Source organism: Hemicordylus capensis, chromosome 3 (assembly GCF_027244095.1).
Source record: "Hemicordylus capensis ecotype Gifberg chromosome 3, rHemCap1.1.pri, whole genome shotgun sequence".
NCBI classification, from domain to species: domain Eukaryota; kingdom Metazoa; phylum Chordata; class Lepidosauria; order Squamata; family Cordylidae; genus Hemicordylus; species Hemicordylus capensis.
In genome coordinates, this window is record NC_069659.1 from 220,378,965 (window position 1) to 220,400,071 (window position 21,107).

Consider the following 21,107-nt stretch of genomic DNA (forward strand, 5'->3'; position numbering starts at 1 on the left):
AAAACTCATACAAAACACAGATGGAAAACATTAGAGTGAACACTGCTGTCCATCATTATGCTCTTTCTCTCTCCCAAACATTCCAAACATTTATTTGTTTGGTTATAGTCCCCTACTTCAGTCTTTCCCCCCTTTCCTTTAAAAACAAAAACAGGTACACTGGCTAAAGCTAAGCACCCTGGTTACATTTAGAAGCAATGTTCAGTTATTGGTTGACATAATGAGCTGCTGCACACATAAAATCTAGCCATGGCATAGTTTCTCCAGAACAAAGTTGTGCAACAACTCAGAAATACATGGCTGCACTTGAGCAACAGAGCATCCATTGTTTTCAATGGAATCTCTCTTGCACAAGTATAGGTGTACATTTCTGAGTTGTTATTGTGCAACTATGCTCTTGCACAACTCTGCCAGGACTGAATTTTACATGCACAGCAGCCCCAGCAGAAGGGAAATTCTGGCTTTAGGCTGCTCAACATGCTAGTCATTATGTTTATAGCATCATTAGTGTACATACCCCGCTCCCCACATCCTGCTATGCTGCCTCATCGTCGTGGTGGTGGGTGTTCCTGGGAGAGATGAGCGAAGTACACTGGGAGGTATACTCCCAGTAGGGTCGCCCAAAGTGCGAAGGTCATCCCAGCTGCACAGCTAAAGCAAGCAGGCACCTATATTGGGCAGCAGCAATATAGGAAGGTGCTGGAGGTGGACAATCACTTCAGTGACAACGACAAAGGCATTATTTCACACTGCGTGGGAGAAGGCAATGGTAAACCACTCCTGTATTCTACCAAGAAAACTACATGGATAGAAAAAATGGAATGACTGTCGATGTAGTGCTGGATGATGGGCCCCTCAGGTTGGATGGTACTCAACATGCTACTGAGGAAGAGCTGAGGATCTCTCAGAGTACCGATGGTGTTTATGATGCAGTTAGAATAAAACCTTTTGGATGTCTAGCAGCTGACGTTGCCATGTGGAAAAAGAAAATCCAAAGCTGCAAAGACAGAATTACAAAGGGAACGTGGAACATAAGAAGCATGATTATGGGAAAGCTGGACACAGTGAAAGATAAAATGAATCGACTACAGATTGACATCTTGGGCATCAATGAATTAAAATGGACTGGAATGGGACACTTTCAGTCAGAAAAGCATACTGTTTACTACTCAGGACACAAAAACCAAAGAAAGAATGGTGTTGCTTTCATAGTCAGGAAGGATATAGCAGTGGCAGTACTTGGGTACACTGTGGTCAGTGACTGACTAATATCAATTAGATTTGGTGGACAACCCTTTAACATGACAGTTCTTCAAGTCTATACCCAAACAACTGATGCAGAAGAAGAGGAAGTTGATGAGTTTTATGCTCAAGGCCAGTCTGAAATTGACAGAACATGCAAGCAAGATGTGATGCTGGTGGTTGGAGACTGGAATGCAAAAGTTGGGAAAGGTAAGGAGGAAAACACAATCGGCCTACAGGTGAAACTCGGAAAATTAGAATATCGTGCAAAAGTCCATTAATTTCAGTAATGCAAATTAAAAGGTGAAACTGATATATGAGACAGACGCATTACATGCAAAGCGAGATAAGTCAATCCTTAATTTGTTATAATTGTGATGATCATGGCGTACAGCTCATGAAAACCCCAAATCCACAGTCTCAGAAAATTAGAATATACATGGAACCAAGAAGACAAGGATTGAAGAATAGAACAATATCGGACCTCTGAAAAGTATAAGCATGCATATATATTCAGTACTTGGTTTGGGCCCCTTTTGCAGCAATTACTGCCTCAATGCGGCGTGGCATGGATGCTATCAGCCTGTGGCACTGATGAGGTATTATGGAAGACCAGGATGCTTCATTAGCGGCCTTCAGCAATTCTGCATTGTTTGGTCTCATGTCTCTCATCCTTCTCTTGGCAATGCCCCATAGATTCTCTATGGGGTGAGGTCAGGCGAGTTTGCTGGCCAATCAAGCACAGTACACTGTATACTTTTCAGAGGTCCGATATTGTTCTGTTCTTCAATCCTTGTCTTCTTGGTTCCATGTAATATTCTAATTTTCTGAGATTGTGGATTTGGGGTTTTCATGAGCTGTACGCCATGATCATCACAATTATAACAAATTAAGGCTTGACTTATCTCGCTTTGCATGTAATGCATCTGTCTCATATATCAGTTTCACCTTTTAATTTGTATTACTGAAATTAATGGACTTTTGCACGATATTCTAATTTTCCGAGTTTCACCTGTATATGGCCTAGGAAACAGAAACAAAGCATGAGAAGGACTTATTAGTTTCTGCCAAACCAGTTACCTCTTCATTGCTAGCACATTCTTCAAACAACCAAAGCAACACCTATACACATGGACATCACCAGATGGAGAACATAGAAATCAAATTGATTACATTATTGGTGCAAGGACGTGGAAGAGCTCTGTTATAACAGCAAAAATGAGGCCAGGAACAGATCACAAACTGCTTATGTGCAAGTCCCGAGTCAAGCTAAAGCGGAAACACAAAGCTACCCAGCTTTCACTATATGATCTTGAAAATCTACCCACCATTTTCAAAGAGCACATCAGGAATCACTTTGAAGTTCTGAACCTCATTGATAGGGAACCAGAGGAACTGTGGAATGAAATCAAAGAAGTTGTTAAGGACAAATGTGAAAAGAGATGGCAAAGACCAAGAAACAGAAGAATCAAAATGGATGTCAGAACAGACAGTGGAAATTGCCAAGAAGAGGCGAGAAGCCAAAGTCAAGAAAGATAAAGACCTCAAGAAGGAACTTAATAGGGAATTTCAGAAAGCTGTTAGAAGAGACAAGGAGCAGTACTACAATGACATCTGTAAAGACCTTGAGGATGGAAATAGACATGGAAAAAGAAGGAAAGTTTTCCAAAAGATCTCTGAACTCAGAGGGAGGTTCCAACCTCAAATTGGTATGTTCAGAGATGCCAAAGGACAGATAGTAACTGATTAAGATCAAACAGAGATGGAAGGAGTATACTGGAAATCTGTACAGCAGGGACGTCAACATCCAAGATACTCTAGAAGATATTTCCTATTTGCAAGAACCTCTAGTACAGGAAGATGAAGTTAGATCAGCACACCGGTCATTACCAAGTCAGAAGGCTACAGGAATTGATAGAATAGCTACAGAAATATGGCAGGCAACAGAAGAAGAATCATTCAAGGCTCTAACCAAACTGTGCCAGCAAATTTGGAGAACAACACAGTGGCCAACAGATTGGAAGAGGTCAGTCTACCTACTCATACCAAAGAAAGGAGACTGAAAAGATTGTGCAACCATCACACAATATCCTTAAGTTTCCATGCTAGCAAAATAATGCTCAGGATCATCCAACACAGATTAGAGCCCTACGTGGAAAGGGAAATGCCAGATGTCCAAGCTGGTTTCAGAAAAAGCTGAAGAACAAGACACATCATTGCTGATGCACACTGGATAATTGAGAAAGCCAAAGCATACCAGAAAGATGCCGATTTGTGCTTTATTGTCTACAGAAAAGCCTTTGATTGTGTCGACCATGTCAAGTTGTGGAATATCCTTAGGAAAATGAGCGTCCCAGAACACTGTTCTCATGAGAAACCTATACACAGGACAAGAAACCACAGTCCAGACAGAACATGGTGAAACAGACTGGTTCCAGATCAGCAAAGGAGTAAGACAAGGCTGCATACTTTCTCCGTATCTATTCAACTTATATGCTGAACATATACTGAGAGAAGCAAGCTGGACATGAAGAAGTTGAGAGTAATTTTAAAGTTGGAAGAACATCAGTAACCTGCGCTACGCTGATAACACCTCTCTGATAACTGAAAATGTGGATGATCTGCAAGCTCTACTAATAAAAGTCAAGGAGTACAGTGAAAAAATGGGACTACAACTAAATGTAAAGAAGACTAAACTAATGACAATGGGTACAGCAACCAGCCTCAGAATTGACAATGAAGGCATTGAAGTGGTGCATAGCTTCTGCCTCTTAGGATCGACCATCCACAGTAAAGGACTCAGCAGCCAAGAAATATGCCACAGACTAGCACTTGGTAGGGTTGCAATGAAGGCCTTGGAAAGGATATTTAGGTGTCGTGACGGGTCTACACCTACAAAGATTAGAATAGTTTGGACAATGGTTTTTCCTGTGACACTCTATGGATGCGAAAGCTGGACTTTGAAGAAGCAGGATAGAAAAAGCATTGATGCTTTTGAACTTGCTGGAGAAGACTTCTGACGATACCATGGACAGCCAGGAAAACAAACAAATGGATCATAGAACAAATCAATTCAGAATTTTCACTCAAGGCACAAATGACCAGGCTCAAACTATCATACTTTGGACACATTATGCAAAGATCCAGCTCCCTTGATAAGTCCATAATGCTGAGGAAAGTTGAAGGAAACAGAAGGACAAGCAGCAGCAAGGTGGATGGACTTGATTACAACAGCAACGAATGCACCACTGAGAGATCTTAAAGACCAAGCTGAAGACCAATCATCCTGGAGAGAATCTATCTATGTGGTCACTAAGAGTCGACACCGACTTGGCAGCACTTAATCAATCAATCAATCAATCAATCAGTGTACATAATGATTTACAGTGTAACATAAGCAAAACCCAAGTTCCCTGCCTCAAAGAGTTTACACTTTACATTTATTCTTGGGGTGGGATGGGGGGAGGATAACAAGATATGGATATGAGAAAATACAGTTACATAACTTTTATTTTAATTGGGGTCTATAGATTACAGTGGTGACTCAAAATATATGGGGGGCATAGAAGGGGCAAAATGCATTTTTCAGGGGATGGAAATTTTTGTCCCACATGTTAGAATTTAGAAATAAAAATGATGGTGCATTTCTCTTTAATGCTTCCATCCTAAATGGAAGTTAGTCCATGGGGAACTGTTAAGTCCTCTCCCTTTAAGTTACCGCAGGGTTCTAACAATGGAGGTGGCAGCAGGGCAAGCCACTTGTCTGGGGAGAGCACTGCTTATGAAATACTAAGAGTTAAATCCAAAGGTTCCCTTTTTCTGACATGAGGACTGAGGAGTCTTTTTCTAGAGGGAGGACTCCTCTACAAAGAATGAATCTCTGATCCAACCATATGGTGACAAGTCAGTCTGGAGTAAACTGTTAAAAGAATATTTTAAACATAAAAACTAACAACACATATTTTTTAAAATCCCACTCCCTACACTATCTTCAAAAAACTTGCCTTCTCTTTTAACAAGCTCCATAAAGGTGAATGAGGTATACATTTCACCTGAAACCATTGCCATGTGATGCCAGGTTTTGAATTTTCAGATCTGCACTTCTAATGTAGAGCCTGCAAAAACTAGGCTATACTTTGGATCTCTTTGCCATGCTGTCCCACATTAACATGGAGAATGGATGCATTTGCAACTAAAAGATGTAGTCACTTGTGACAACGAAGCTCTTCACTGAACGAGTGAACTCCATTCTTTAAAGCAGCTTAAATCACACAGCCAAGAAAATCTCTGTTTATCTCTTTGGGGCATATATTCCCTTGTTTCATTTTTTTAATGCACACAAAATGAAATGTCAGATTCATCCAGTGCCTAGGAGGGGAATGCTTGCAAAATATCCTGACCCTACTATGTTTACATCACTGAACATTCTCCCATTTTCCAATATCTCCACATAATCCACTCAAAATATTATGGAGCAAACCAGGTCATTTTTCATAAGCAGTCATTCTGTTTTTAAAGGTTTACTGACTTCTAAAAATAATACACCATTTGCACAAAATCAATTAAGCTCAGCAAATATGCAGAGGGGGGACAACAACAGATCTTCAGTTCCCCAGGATTGTTTCCCAAAGACCTAGCATTTCTCTATGAAAACAAATAAAAACAGTGCCACATCTAACAATGGTACGAAAATGTTTTCTTGTAGATATAAATTCATGAGGAAGGACATCTTTCCAATTCCGAACCTTCATCTGCAGACTTTAGTTCCAGTTTCATCAGGTACATAATGGCTAACGAGCAAAACAGGTGTCATTATGATGGCTGGCATGGGTGTGTGGCGAGAAACACTGCAGGGACTCTTGAAGGACGCAATGTGTCTCTGTATGCCCTGTTCATAGAGACATAGTACGTCTAATAATAATAATAATAATAATAATAATAATAATAATAATAATAATAATTATTATTATTATTATTATTATTATTATTATTATTATTATTATTATTACATTTATATCCCGCTCTTCCTCCAAGGAGCCCAGAGTGGTGTACTACATACTTGAGTTTCTCCTCACAACAACCCTGTAAAGTAGGTTAGACTGAGACGTGACTGGCTCAGAGTCACCCAGCTAGTATTATGGCTGAATGGGGATTTGAACTCGGGTCTCCCCGGTCCTAGTCCAGCACTCTAACCACTACTAGTCTAGCAAGCATGTTTTGCCCTCACAGCAGTGTTGTTTCGGAGTTCAGCACTTCCTCATACGGGCTGCTACCAGGCAGTGGATGCTGCTCATCTTTAGATGAGAGAAAAAAGAAGGCTGTACTTCAGGATAGCAGAAGGGTGGTGGCTAGGTGTTTTGACAACAGTTGTCATGTGTCCAGGTTTGGTCTGGGCAATCCAGGCATAAAACGCCCTGTCTAGGATACAGATAAAGTGTTGACCTGGATACAAAATGTCCAGGAATTTAAGCAGGGAGATTGCTTAAACAAATTCTACTCATATTTTTTCTGGTGCTTCTCCCCAGGCATTTAGTTACATGGTGTTGATGTTTAAAAGCCCCAATTCTTATCCTTTTCTCTGGCCCCACTGCAGCCAACTGGCTAGCTTGGCTTTCTCTATATGGCTCAGTAAACCCCTGCCCAACCCCCACTTTTGATAATCTCTAGAGTTAGTGAGGGTGCTCATGGGCCTCTGGGTTTAGCTCAGGCCTGCTCAACTTAGGCCCCCCAGCTGTTTTTGAACTACAACTCCCATAATCCCCAGCCACAGTGGCCAATAGCCAAGGATTATGGGAGTTGTAGGCCAACATCTGCAGGAGGGCCGAAGTTGAGCAGCCCTGGTTTAGCTGAAGTATGCAGACAGAGGGAGCCCCCTCTTCTCTAGTGAAATTGTAGGCATCCCACACCTCTCTAGAACATTCATTGCCTGATGCAGCACCTGCGCTCTAGTGAGGGCCCCTCTTCGCCTTTTAGTATGTAGGGCCCCTCTACATACAGCTTAAGCCTGGATAGGGCTTCTTGATGTGTAGCATGGCACAACTTCCAGCTCTCTGAAAACAAATGCCTTCCTCCAACCTAGGAGCCTCCTTGCCTCACTTCTCCCAGACACTTTCCTTATGCCATGTCATTATTCTCTGACCCCTACTCTATCTGAGCCATTTAAAACGCATTGAGCATGTTCCCAGCACCCAGCTTTGTGAAGTAACTGGAGCACATCTTTGCCTGCTGCCTCAGAGCGCTTCATGGCAGCCCAGCGTTCCTACGGTTCTAGAGATCCACAACTTCTTGGTTTTTTACCTTGCCCTAAATTGATGACTCTTACTATGTCTATAGCTGCCTTTGTATGAATATATATACCCACATTTTACATATAATTTTAATGCATTCTTGCTTCTCTCTTTTATGCCTTTTTAATGATGCTTTATGATGTCTTTTATAAACATATGGACCCAACTTGTTATGATTTTATATGCCTCCATGTTTTTCATATAACTTTTAATCCATTCCTGATTCTCTCTTTTATGCCTTTTAAAAAATGACATTTATATGGCAAATATTTGTACCTATTTTTACTGTTAACTATTAAGGGACAGTTAGTCTGTGGTCTTGTTCTGGCTTAGACAACAATAGTTTTATTTTAAATTTCACTTTTACTCCTGATTGTTGTAGTCTTTTCTCATAGTCTTTCATTATATGCTGGTATCGTGCACCCTTAGGCTCTTAATATCTACTTTTAATATGTAAAAATACCTTTAATATGTAATCACCCCTTTTACTTTATGCTGGTCTATGACTGTGATAAAGATTCCTTGGCTGATATTGAGCATGTGTGAACTATCTCCTGTGAGGAGCAGCAGGAAGAAATGCAAGGAGCAACAGGCTTTAGCGAGGCTGAACTTCAGTAAAACCTGTTCAGAATTTGCTGCCTTTCTAAGTGACCACAACTAAAAAGTTCTGCTGAAGGCAGCAACAGAGGACACCACGTATAGAAGAAAAAATAAAAATGTGCCAAGTCCAACTATATTTAAGCAACAGTTATTTTATAAACTGTTATTAAACAAAGTTAATACTTAATACAGTTTTCTTTCATTTCTCTCCCCACCCTTCTGTTACTGTCGTCAGATTTATTTTGCATGTTTGATGATGATGATGATGATTGATTGATTGATTGATTGATTTCTATACCACCCTTCCAAAAGTGGCTCACGGAGGTTTACACAGAGAAATAATAAATAAATAAGATGGATCCCTGTCCCCAAAGGGCTCACAATCTAAAAGAAACACAAGACAGACACCAGCAACAGTCACTGGAGGTACTGTGCTGGGGGTGGACAGGGCCAGTTACACTCTTTTCCAAAGAAAGTGTTCTGTCTCTCTTGAAACATATTGCGTGAGTTTACATTGGCCAGGTTCAGATGCCACACTAAACCATGATTAATCACCTTGCTATCAGAAGCCTCAGGCTTGCATGCTCTTCCCTCCCTTTTGCACACAAAGGGAGGGAGTCCACAGCTTCTGTTTGCAGGTTAACACAAAGAGAGATTTGTCATTGTGTCTAAATCAGCAAATCATGGCATGTTCTACCCACAGTTTGTGAGGTAAAGGTAAAGTGTGCCGTCAAATCAATTTTGACTCCTGGCTCCCACAAAGCCCTGTGGTTGTCTTTGGTAGAATACAGGAGGGGTTTACCATTGCCATCTCCCGCACAGTATGAGATGATGCCTTTCAGCATCTTCTTATATCGCTGCTGCCTGATATAGGTGTTGCCCATAGTCTGGGAAACATACCAGTGGGGATTTGAACCGGCAACCTTCTGCTTGTTAGTCAAGCATTTCCCTGCTGTGCCTCTTAAGGTGCTATTACAGTTTGTAAACAAACTAGGAAATCAAACTGAGATTCAGTTCCTTTATATACAGTCCACACTCTCCCTTCCCCTCTCCCACTGGACTACGAGGCACCCTGCTGCAGGCCTGTGTTTCAGAGACCTGCCAGAAAGCTGTATATAGCTCTGTTACATTATCAACACCTGTGCAGAGCCTGAATCAGGGTTCAATAAATAATGCAGCAATTGAGTGACATAACAGTTCTCTCTGTGGTGATTAACTGTGAAGGCCAATTAACTCATGGAATTCATTTTCTTGATGCTTTCACCTGGAATCAGTCCATATATTCAACTGACAGTCATGAAGTGCAGAACAATGAGGTGATGTATATTCCTGTGGGCACTAGACCCAGGGCAAACTGTTTGTGAAGCTATTTGCAGTTATGTGATCATTGTCCATAGTCCTATTCACACAATGTGTTCACATACAACCTGAGCACAGTGTATGCAGATACAGGTCTGTACACAATCCAGTCGTTCACAATCTGCACATACAATAGTACACTCTCTATCTGTACCCTGCATGTGGAGGGGTCTTTATCTAGTTTCATTTTTACAATGTGTGCATATACAGTAATTCACCCCAAAACAGACATCCGTATCTACATACAACTTAAGTCTGAATAGGGCTTCTTGATGTGTAACACTGCACAGCTTTCAGCTCTCTGAAAACAAATGCCTTCCTCCAGCCTAGGAGCCTCCTTGCCTCACTTCTCCCAGACACTTCCCTTATGCCATGTCCTTATTATTCTCTGACCCCCACACTATCTGTGCCATTCAAAACATATTGAGCATGTGTGCATTAGGGTGCCTTTAGAATGGGGATGTAAAACCCCTATTAAATGGTTATACGGTTAACTTACGTCAGAAGCTCTGGCCAGGGAAAGGGGAGGAAAAGGCAGGCACCCACCTGCCCCAAGAAAGAGACACCATGCCCTGGCTATCTGGGATTAGTTTAAGCAAAGCAGGTTGAAGCCTCCTTTCTTCTCCACCATGCTGTGAACTTGTCAACAATTAACTGGTTAAATGATATAGCTTAAATGTGTACCATCTGTGATGGCCACTGGCCCGCACTGTACCAGGCAGCCAAGTGTGTTTATGACCTGTGCCGGGTGCTTTAGAGACAGAGGGGAGAGTGGGGAAAGAAATCTGTGGGCTGGGAATCTGTTAAGTTGTGTGTTGAAATGTTTCCGCTCATGCATATTTGCATACATATACCTGTCCTCAGTGCAACACTTTCCCCTTATTTATGTATTTTAAATGTGTACCCCACTTTCAACATGTAATTTTGTAGGCCATTATCAGTGGTTTATTAAAATTTAAGTAACACATAAAAACTCCACATCAATTTAAAAAACACAGCAGCACTAAAAACTAGTATAAAATATTGAACAAACAGCTCTCGTCTTTTCCCACCCACATTGTCACTGCATCTACTATTCACTTTCATTATGAAATCCATCTAATTTGGCTTTCATGCCCCTGAGGGCAGGCAATCTGCTTATTTGGCTCCAAAATAAAGTTGTAGAAATTAAAATTAATTCATGTACTGCATTAAAAATGTCCATTTGCTATGTAAACCAAGCTTGAGTGGATGCAACTGGATTTGCACATTTTCTCCCCCTGTTGCTTCTTTCTTGTTCCCTGCTCTTCCTCTATTGCCTCCCTCTCTGTCAAGAGGTAGATTGCAGGCTCCTTGAGGGAAGGGACCTCTTCTTTCAGTCACATTACTCTGTAAGGCATCTTATACATTGATGGCATTATGTAAATAATAAAAAAATACAAACGAGTCCCCAAAGTCAAATTCCACCTCTACTCTGAAACCTGCCTTTGTAAAGCTTGGCATTTCTTTAAAATTACAAACATATTTTAATTGGCTAGCTATATTTATATTGTCATTGTTTTTACTTAAAATGAAAACCTAGGATATTTAAAAACCAAGCTTTAATTTTGTGTTCACCTCAGTCAGTGGTGGCTCTCTTATATGTTTAAGTGCTCATGGGAATGGTTGTGTCACATGAGCAGTGTAATGTCAGAGGAGCGAATGCGCAAAACATCATACTTGGAGCACCCCTTGCTCACAAAAGCTGATCCAAAATCTTCTGTGCATGCCTCCCTCCTAACATTACTCTTGTCATGTGAGAAGACCACTTGGATGGGCAAGAATGCTGCCTGAGGAAATATTAAAAATGGCTCTTTTAAAACTAATTTCACTGATCAAGCTAAAGTGTGCCGTCTGATAGCCATACTAAAATGCACTCATATCATACGAATCTGAAAGAAAGCATTTTAAACCAATTTCCAGGGGCAGCTTCAAACATAATATTTCTTCAGCATGGAATTAAAACTCCAATGCACATTATCACTTACAAAGTGTAACACAACCACCCAATCCTATGTAGGTGTGCCTAAACCTCCTGAGATCAACGGGCATAGGAATGCCTAATTCTACTTAAGAGTGTTTAATTTGCTGCAAGTCTGGAAACCTTCCCTAAATGGTCACAAATGAAGAAGCCCTTAATTTCAAAATAGTTCAGACACTCTTTAATCTTTCTGTTTGGTTGGTGGTTTAAACACTGAAAACTTAACATTGAACAAAATGTTACTGATTTCCTGTTTCAAGTGTGAGATCGTGTGATGAGGTGGCATTTTGCTTTTCAGATTGTTACTTTTCAGACCTCCTGAAGTAAATTAATTCAATTCAATTCATTTCCTAAAACACTAGGAAAATAATCACAACACACTATCAAGCAAAAATAAAATGGGGGAAAAAGTTATACCCTAACAACTATAAGGAATTCATTTTGGCATAATTGTTAATAGGCAAGAGCGTACTTCAAGATACTGCATCTACAGAACTTCAATCCACAACACATTTGATAGTCCCTCTTTAAAATGCCATAGGACAGTTGTTTTTGCTGCAAGACACTAACGTGTATATTTGGAAATTCATAAAGCCTTTACTTCAAATTGAAAGTTTATAAAAGGCTTTTTGGTGAGTATCACTTGTGAATAAAAGTGCCCATGATTTTGACTTTGGTGTCATCAAATAGTAGCTTGAACCCAGATTCATGTTAATGTACTCCCATAGGCTGGAGAACAGGCAGCCACACATTTCTGTAATGGAGTAAAGCAACCATTTCATTAAAAAACAGTTTTTAATTTTTGCAATATATTTTACAAAAGGCTTTTCTGTTTCTTTTTTTGTAAGAGCCATAAAATGGTAGTTTGTTTTCTTCTTTCCTACAGAGTTGCTGTGGAATTACCACCTTTAATACAAACAGAGCACACATTTTGTCTATAGAGGTTTATTTGCAGTTCCATCAGTGTTGCCTTTAAAGAAATTACATTTTCCGTGTTTCCCTTGAAGAGGCTTGTTTGTGAACTGCTAGCTTGACAGAGGTAAAAGTCATGCATACATTCACTTGACCCAGTAGTTCCTGTACAGTTCCATTAAGTTGGGCAAATTACCAGTCTTTTAAAATTACCTATTTTCTACAAGCTTAAGTCACAGACAAGCAATATCTTTGCCACACTTACTGTTGGGGCTAATGGAGTCAGGTCCACCAGCTTGTAGGCATTAGCTTCTGAGTCATTCAGGGCACTGAGGGCATCTCCGATTTTACTGCAGTTGAGGTCCGTGGGTGGGCATGAGAAGCCTCATCGCATGGGCAGCTTATTCATAAGAGTAAGAGCAAAACAATTTCCCTCAGAAATGCCACCAGAAGAAGAAGAAGAAATCCTCTGTACAGAACGTTTAAGCAATCAACACAGTTTTCTCCATTTTAAACTTTTCAAAAGACTTGTCTGATTCTCTCTCTCTCTCTTCTGAAACTGTGCACTATTCAATAGGGATTTTTCTCCGTAAAGCTTCAGACTGAGTCCCTTTTTCAGTCTCTAAGCTCAGCAGTAGGCAGCAGCAATAGAAGCAGCTTTCCATTTAAATATAAGAGCCTGCAGGTTTTGCACATGCCCAGTTGGACCCTGATTTGTCCCATGCAGATTCAAGGCAGCAGCTTAACTACATTATCAAACTGATGGACATTTCAACACAGCATCTCCTCTGTTGCCCCCTGACAAATCTGAGTGATCACGAAAAGAATGAATGGCACTCATATTTACGAGAAACAAAAAGGGAGGAAAAAATTGGCCTCATTAGCTGGCCTAAATTGTCATTTTTAAATACACACATGTGCATGTTGTTTTCCAGCCTTACCAAATCAGTATGTCAGTACCTGAAAACAAGATTGTCTGGACCATGCCCTTGATGTTCATCATAGTCAAAGCTAAGCATTTGTAAGTCTTTTGGATATTTAAATAGGGGGAAACATCTGTGTCACTGTCCCACTGAAGTCAATAGGGCATCAATGGGCTTAATTGTGGCTGGATTGTGCCCTAAGAGGAAAGACATAAATGTGGTGACTCTAAGGCAAATGCAGCTTTGTGTGTTACCTTGATATCTCTTTTGACTCTTGATTTAAACATAAGCAGAAAACAGACTTTTAAAAAAACAAGGGGCCAAACTACACACACACACGTGTGTTCAGATAATACAAATGTACCAAGTCTGCTCATGGGCAAGAAAGGATATGGGTGTGCAGGTCCTCACTCAGTGAGGCCTTTCTAACAATCAGTGAGAAAGGGCTCGAGGGAGAGCAGGGAGAACATAAGAACATAAGAACAGCCCTGCTGGATCAGGCTCAAGGCCCATCTAGTCCAGCATCCTGTTTCGCACAGTGGCCCACCAGATGCCGCTGGAAGCCACAGGCAGGAGTTGAGGGCGTGCCCACTCTCCTGCCATTACTCCCCTGCAACTGGTACTCAGAGGCACCCTGCCCTTGAGTCTGGAGGTGGCCCACAGCCCTCTGACTAGTAGCCATTGATAGACCTCTCCTCCATGAAGTCATCCAAACCTCTCTTAAAGCCATCCAGGTTGTTGGCTGTCACCACATCCTGTGGCAGAGAGTTCCACAAGTGGATCACGCGTTGTGTGAAAAAGTACTTCCGTTTGTTGGTCCTAGACCTCCTGGCAATCAATTTCATGGAGTGACCCCTGGTTCTAGTGTTGTGTGAGAGGGAAAAGAATCTCTCTCTCTCCACTTTCTCCACGCCATGCATGATTTTATAGACCTCTATCATGTCTCCCTGCAGTCGTCTTTTTTCTAAACTAAAAAGCCCCAGGTGTTGTAGTCTTGCCTCATAAGAAAGGTGCTCTAGGCCCCTGATCATCTTGGTTGCCCTCTTCTGTACCTTCTCCAGTTCAACAATGTCCTTTTTAAGATGTGGTGACCAGAATTGTACGCAGTACTCCAGATGTGGCCGCACCATAGTTTTGTATAAGGGCATTATAATGTTAGCCGTTTTATTTTCAATCCCCTTCCTAATGATCCCTAGCATGGAATTGGCCTTTTTCACAGCTGCCGCACATTGAATCGACATTTTCAACGAGCTGTCAACCACAACCCCAAGATCCCTCTCCTGGTCCGTCACCGACAGTTCAGATCCCATCAGCATATACTTGAAGTTGGGGGTTTTCGTCCCAATATGCATCACTTTACACTTGCTAACATTGAACTGCATTTGCCAATTTGTTGCCCACTCCCCCAGTTTGGTGAGATCCTTTTAGAGCTCCTCACAATCCGTTTTGGATTTCACTACCTGGAAGAGTTTGGTATCATCTGCAAATTTGGCCACATCACTGCTTACCCCTGCTTCTAGATCATTTATGAATAAATTAAAAAGCACCGGTCCCAGTACAGATCCCTGGGGGACCCCACTTCTTACTTCCCTCCATTGTGAAAACTCTCCATTTATACCTACCCTCTGTTTTCTGTCTTTCAACCAGTTAGCAATCCACACATGTACTTGTCCCTTTATCCCATGACAGCTAAGTTTCCTCAGGAGTCTTTGATGAAGAACTTTGTCAAAAGCTTTTTGGAAGTCCAGGTAGACTATGTCAACTGGATCACCTTTATCCACATACTTGTTGACACTCTCAAAGAAGTCCAAAAGGTTGGTGAGGCAAGATTTACCTTTGCGGAAGCCATGCTGGCTCACTCCCAGCAGGGCCTGTTCTTCTAGGTTCTTTACAATTTTTTCCTTGAGGATGCTTTCCATCAATTTGCCTGGAACGGATGTTAGGCTAACCGGCCTGTAATTTCCCGAATCGTCCCTGGATCCCTTTTTGAAAATCGGAGGAAGGCTGCTTGCACTCACCTCCCCGCAGACGATCCCTCTTTGCTCCCTGGATGGGCGGATCACCCATCCACACAATTGCCAGCAGCCAGCAGCAGTGCGGAGGGTCGGGGGCTGGGACACCAACTCAGCCCCTGCAACTCCCATAATGCACCGCGCAAATGGGGACTCCCCTGATGCCAGCTGAGAGCCCCTGCAAGCAGCCGGGGCTAGCAGATGGTCCAAAAACAGGGCTAAGAGAGCTCCTTCATCCCCTTTAAGAGGCTGGCTAGCTTGGCGGGTTTGCTGCTGAGGTGCTGCCAGGATCAGGTGCGATCCCAGCAGTTCTCATGCATAAGCAAAACTGGGCTTGGCTTTGTTAGCCCACTTCTGCCTGCATGTGAAAACAGCCTCAGTGTGTCATCCCGCAGACTCATAACTGTGTGGAGGGCAGAACTGCCCCTCACATACAATTTGAAGTATTTAAATTGTGTGCAAGAGGTGATTATGATTCTGCAGGATGGCATGCAGGAAGTGGGGTGATTGTGGAATGCACATGCTCATGCTCCTTTTTGTGCATGAGCAGGGGCGGTTAGAGATGTCTGAACTGGCCATACATTTATCTCTGTTAAATGTTCTGTTAAATTTTATTTACCAAGTACAGCCAGAACCAAATTCATAATTATACTAAGACAGGCCTGGATAACTTTTGACCTGCCAAGACACATGCTTATCAGCTAGGTGTGGTGACTATTCTTGTGGACCTGGGCAGGCAATGAAAGAAGGCTCATCAAGTTCCTGATGGACTGCTATTCATGGCAACTTGTTGGGCCTAAAATTTAATAAGAGAGAAATGTTTGACTACTACACACATACTGGAGGTCTAGCACATGGAGAAAAACTTGCGGAAAAAATTAGTGCATGAACTAGTCCTTAGTTTACTATCATTAGCTCTATTCAGACATTATTCCATAGAGACTTTACATGCATACAGCCTCTGAAAGAACACTAGAAGTCTCACCCTCACGCACCACTCACTTAGCCCCCACAGCATGCTGCTCACAGTTATAGGCATTTGTCTGAAGAGGTGAACGCTGTAAGCTTGATAGCGCCAGACTCTTGCTTCAGAGTGGTCCAATGAGCCCTCAAGGTTTCAATATCTACAAATTAGTACTATAGTGCAGAAAGAAATACAGAGACAAGGTGGCACACTTAGAGACTTAACAGAATTCAAAGTATTAATTACTAAAAAATACTGATCATTTACTGGGATTGATATATAAGTGGCTATTGAAATATGATTCAGAAACAGAACAGATAAAAGACTGTATGATCAAGTGGATGCCAAATTTAAACAGAACAATGGATGTGCAACAATGGGAATACCAATGGAAGGTGAACATTAAATTTACAGCCAATAGCATTTTAAGGGGAAATTGGTACAAAATTGGTACAAAATGTACTTTAGATGGTATTTTACTCCTACAATGATTGCTCTTAAGATTGTTGGAAGTGTAAGAGAAATGCGGGGACATTTTATCATATGTGGTAGACATGTAGCAAAGCGCAACAATTCTGGGGGGAAAATCACCATAAGATGCAAGAAATGTTAAATATAAATTTCCCTTACTCTCCAGAGGCTTTTTTGTTAAACATGACTAAATCCTATATTCCTACTCAGGGGCGGAGCCACCATTGGGCCAACGGGTTCAAAGAACCCGGGCCGGTGGCCAATCAGGAGCCGCGAGAGCGGCCCCAACACGCCCCCCCCGCATCTGACCTCAGACACATGGGCGGTAGTTTAGCTCCTGAGCGGGGGGCCGCGCGGCCCCTTCGGGAGCTGAACAAAGGCTGGCACTGCATTCACAGTGCCAGCCAGGAGCGGTTCTTCCCTGCAAAGGCAGGGAGGAGTCGCTCCTGGCTGGCGCTGGGAATGCAGCGCCAGCCTAACTAGCTCCTGAAGGGGCCGTGCGGCCCCTTCGGCAGTTAGACGAAGCCTGGTGCTGTGTTCGCAACGCAGCCCAGAAGCGGCTCTTCCCAGGGAAGAGCCGCTCCTGGGCTGCGCTGCGAACGCAGCACCAGGCTTCGTCTAACTGCCGAAGGGGCCGTGCGGCCCCTTCAGCAGTTAAACTGCTGCAGTGATACCGAACGGAGCCTCAAGGCTCCATTCAGGAGCCAGACCACGCCCCCGCATCTGACGTCAGATACAGGGGGCGGGGCTATCGGGGCACCCGCCGTGGCTGCACACGGGCCGCCAGCAGGCTAGCTACGCCCCTGTTCCTACTGAGTATTCAAAGCTCTCTTTGTATATAATTACTGCAGCCAGGATCTTATATGCGGCTAAATGGAGACAACAAATAATCCCAATGATAGATAAGTGGTTATTAAAATTATGGGAATATGCCTCTATGGCCAAGGTTACGGCTTACTTATGGAACACTTCAGATGGAACATTTATTTCTACTTGGGAGCCTTTCATAATTTACAATTTAGCACAGGGTCAACACCCTCATCCAAGATTTGGCTTTTCTTTCTAGAATACAAGGCTATTCCTGTGTTTTGTTTTGTTTTTCTTTTCTAATAATTCTTGGCAAGGGTGGATTTGTGAGGGTGGTTGTTTTTTTTTGGAAGGTTGAGAACAGAGGGCTGCTGGACTTCCTGATCGATATATGTAATTATGAGATGTCTAAGAACTGCTAATTGTGAAATTACTTTTATTTCATTTTCCTTCCTTTTCTATTGTTTCTTGTTTATTTCTGTTATTTTTTTTTTTAAAAAGTAAGAAGATATATATATATATAGAGAGAGAGAGAGCGAGAGAGAGAGAGAGCTTGATAGCGGGCACTTCCATGATCAGCAGGTTCCAGTGGCTGCTGATCACAGAAACACCCACCATCATGCTTACAGTGTGTGCTTCTTAAAAACCTGTAACTGTGAGCAGCATGCCAAGGTACTGAGTGAGTGATGCATCAGGGTGGGACTTCTGATGTACTTTCAAAAGCTGTACACAACTACAGCCTCTGTGGCATAATGTCTCAATAGGGCTATTACCTCACAGAACATCTGTTCTGTGTTCCTCCACCATCAGTGAGTAAAAGGGACAGGAAGCTTTCTGTTGTGACACAAATATTACGGTATGCCCTCACAAGGGAGATCCATCTGGCTCCATCTTTGCTTGCCTTTTCGTGAGCATCTAAGATATATCTTTTCTGGCATGTTTTTTCAGTGTGGCTTCCTAAATATCTCTGGACTGCTGTCATTTAATGGCTGATTATGGATTAATCTTTTCTTTTTAATTAAATGCTGCTAATCATAATAATTCTTTCGATATATGTGACTGTTTATTTTGTTTTGCACCTTGATTATTTTAATGAGCTAATAAATAAAGCAGTGTCACAGGTTGGAAGGGACCTTGGAGGTCTTTTGGTCCCAAACCCTACTCAGTGCAGGAATCTGCGATGCCATCCTTGAAAGATGGAGGTCCAGCCTCTTTTGGAAAACCTCTAGAGAAAGAAAAGGCACCACCATATGAGACAGACTGTTCTACTGTCGAGCAGATTACAGTTAGAAAATGGTTAGAAGTGAGAATTCCTAAACATTGCTCTTAGCACCACAATCATCTCTTCTGGCCACTAGAGGCACGAGGGGTTATGTTAATAGGCCTCTTGTTCAGTTAAGCATTAGAATTAGAATTTAAGTTAGAGTTAGAGTTAGTTAGAGTTAATTAGAATTGTTCAGTTTTTGAAGGCTAATGCCTGTTTGGGTATGTTGTTCTATGTCTCTCTGTCAGTATGTGATGTTTTCGTTTCTTAATTAATTCTTATTTGTTTTTTGAATTCAACCTACTGTCTCCAGATAATATCTTGGGCTAAAATTCTTTACCACCAGAGCATACTTTGTGTGGGAAATCAATCAATCTTTCTTCCCACACCTCTCAACAGGGTTATGAGCCCAGAGCTCTGAGATTGGTGAAGAAAGTAATTAACCTGAATAAGAAAACAAGATTCTCTCAAAGATGGAGAGGATTTAGAAATTACATGGTCCAGATTTTGAGCTGTGTTCTTTCAAAATGAAGATGCTCCTAAAAAGCCATGAAAACAGCAGGGTATTACACACAGAGCACCCTGTCAGAGAAGGAGAAGAAAGACGAGCCAGGGACAGTGCAGATGATAAAGTCACCGGGATAATTTATCAGTGAGTGACTTTATATTGGTTCATTTAAGAAATAAACAATATGCAAAGGAAATGTGAGAGACTCTGAAGAAATTTTATGAAAGAAAGTCAGCTGTCTCCAAGGTACAACAAGTTATAAAGATGTGTAAAATAAGAAACTAGAGAAGGGAGAGTATCTGTCTAAGCATGTATATAAGATGTTGAAGACTTCACAACAGTGAAACACAAGGAATAATTCTGCCTGATATAGTTCAGATTGGATTGTTGTTGAACAGTCTTCCTGAGCATTTTGAGCTTATTGTAATTGGAAGCCAAATTGTCATATTGGAAGCCAAATATGATTTGAATTTGGAGTTTTTAATAAACCATTTGGAAAACTTTAATTTGCGCAGAAGCAATGGACACCAACTAAAGTTAAGTGAAGAAAATGCTTTTAAAATGTATCCTGCCCCTCCAAAAAAATTGTCTGTAAGAGTCCCAGACACATGAAGGTTCAATATACTCAGAACAAAGAATTCGTAACTAAAAAGGAGGTGAAACCCCACAAGTGGAATGAGTCACCTAGGCATACAAGGAAAAATGCATGGAAGGAAGGAGAGAATAAGTCTGACAAACATAAAACATATGCCGCTAATACAGGGAAGAATTTAAGAGCTAGTTCTACAAAATGTCATGCTGGGATTTGTATTGATTCAGGTACAACCAGCAATTTGATGAAAAACAGAGAATGATTTACTAAGTTGGACACAAATTATTAGGCATTTTTCTAGAAGATGGGAAGCAGCTGTTTGCTGAAGGCAGAGGTTCTGCAAGGCTACACTGCAAACTGCAAAAAGGAGAAGCAGTGAAACTGATTGTTGAGGATGCATTGCTTGTGCCCACACTTGAGTCCAACCTGATGTTGGTTAAATATGCTGCAGAGAAAGCTTATGAGGTAAAATTCAAAGGAAAACGATGTTTTATCACAGATAAAAGTGAACTACTAATGAAAGGGACTTTGCAAGAGAGTGTCCTATTTGAAGTGGATTGTATAAATGAAGAGGCCAAAATTGCAAAACAATGTTTACATTTAAAATGTTTGACTTTATGGCATGGAAGAATGGGAAACAAAGATCCCAATGTAATACTTAGGAAACATAGGAAACTGCCATATACTGAGTCAGACCATTGGTCTATCTAGCTCAGTATTGTCTTCACAGACTGGCAGCGGCTTCTCCAAGGTTGCAGGCAGGAATCTCTCTCAGCCCTATCTTGGAGAAGCCAGGGAGGGAACTTAAAACCTTCTGCTCTTCCCAGAGCGGCTTCATCCCCTGAGGGGAATATCTTGCAGTGCTCACACATCAAGTCTCCCATTCATATGCAACCAGGGCAGACCCTGCTTAGCTATGGGGACAAGTCATGTTTGCTACCACAAGACCAGCTCTCCTCCCTTCAATTGGAGAAGGAGGATCTAGCCAGAGGCCTAAATATAAGATGTTGAGGCACTTCACACAAGCAAAGTGAAGCACCTTGAGGTGGTTTGTGGGGAGAGCAGGCTTAGCCTGCTCGCCCACACACACGAGCAGGGAGCCATCCCTGGAAAGCCGGATCGGCCGCCCACACAATTACTGGCTCTGTTAGGGAGCCAGTAGAGGTG

At 41.9% G+C, this 21,107-nt stretch overlaps 1 protein-coding gene across 1 annotated transcript in view; it reads right to left on the bottom strand.

The window, feature by feature from the left end:
- Positions 1-21,107, bottom strand: part of OPN4 (opsin 4) — a 93,777-nt gene that overhangs the window by 40,207 nt on the left and 32,463 nt on the right. The window contains exons 3-4 of the mRNA XM_053309399.1: positions 13,360-13,519; positions 12,665-12,799 (exon numbers count right to left, since the gene is read on the bottom strand). The gene's annotated coding sequence lies outside the window, so the exon portion shown is untranslated. The remainder of the gene's footprint in view (positions 1-12,664; positions 12,800-13,359; positions 13,520-21,107) is intronic.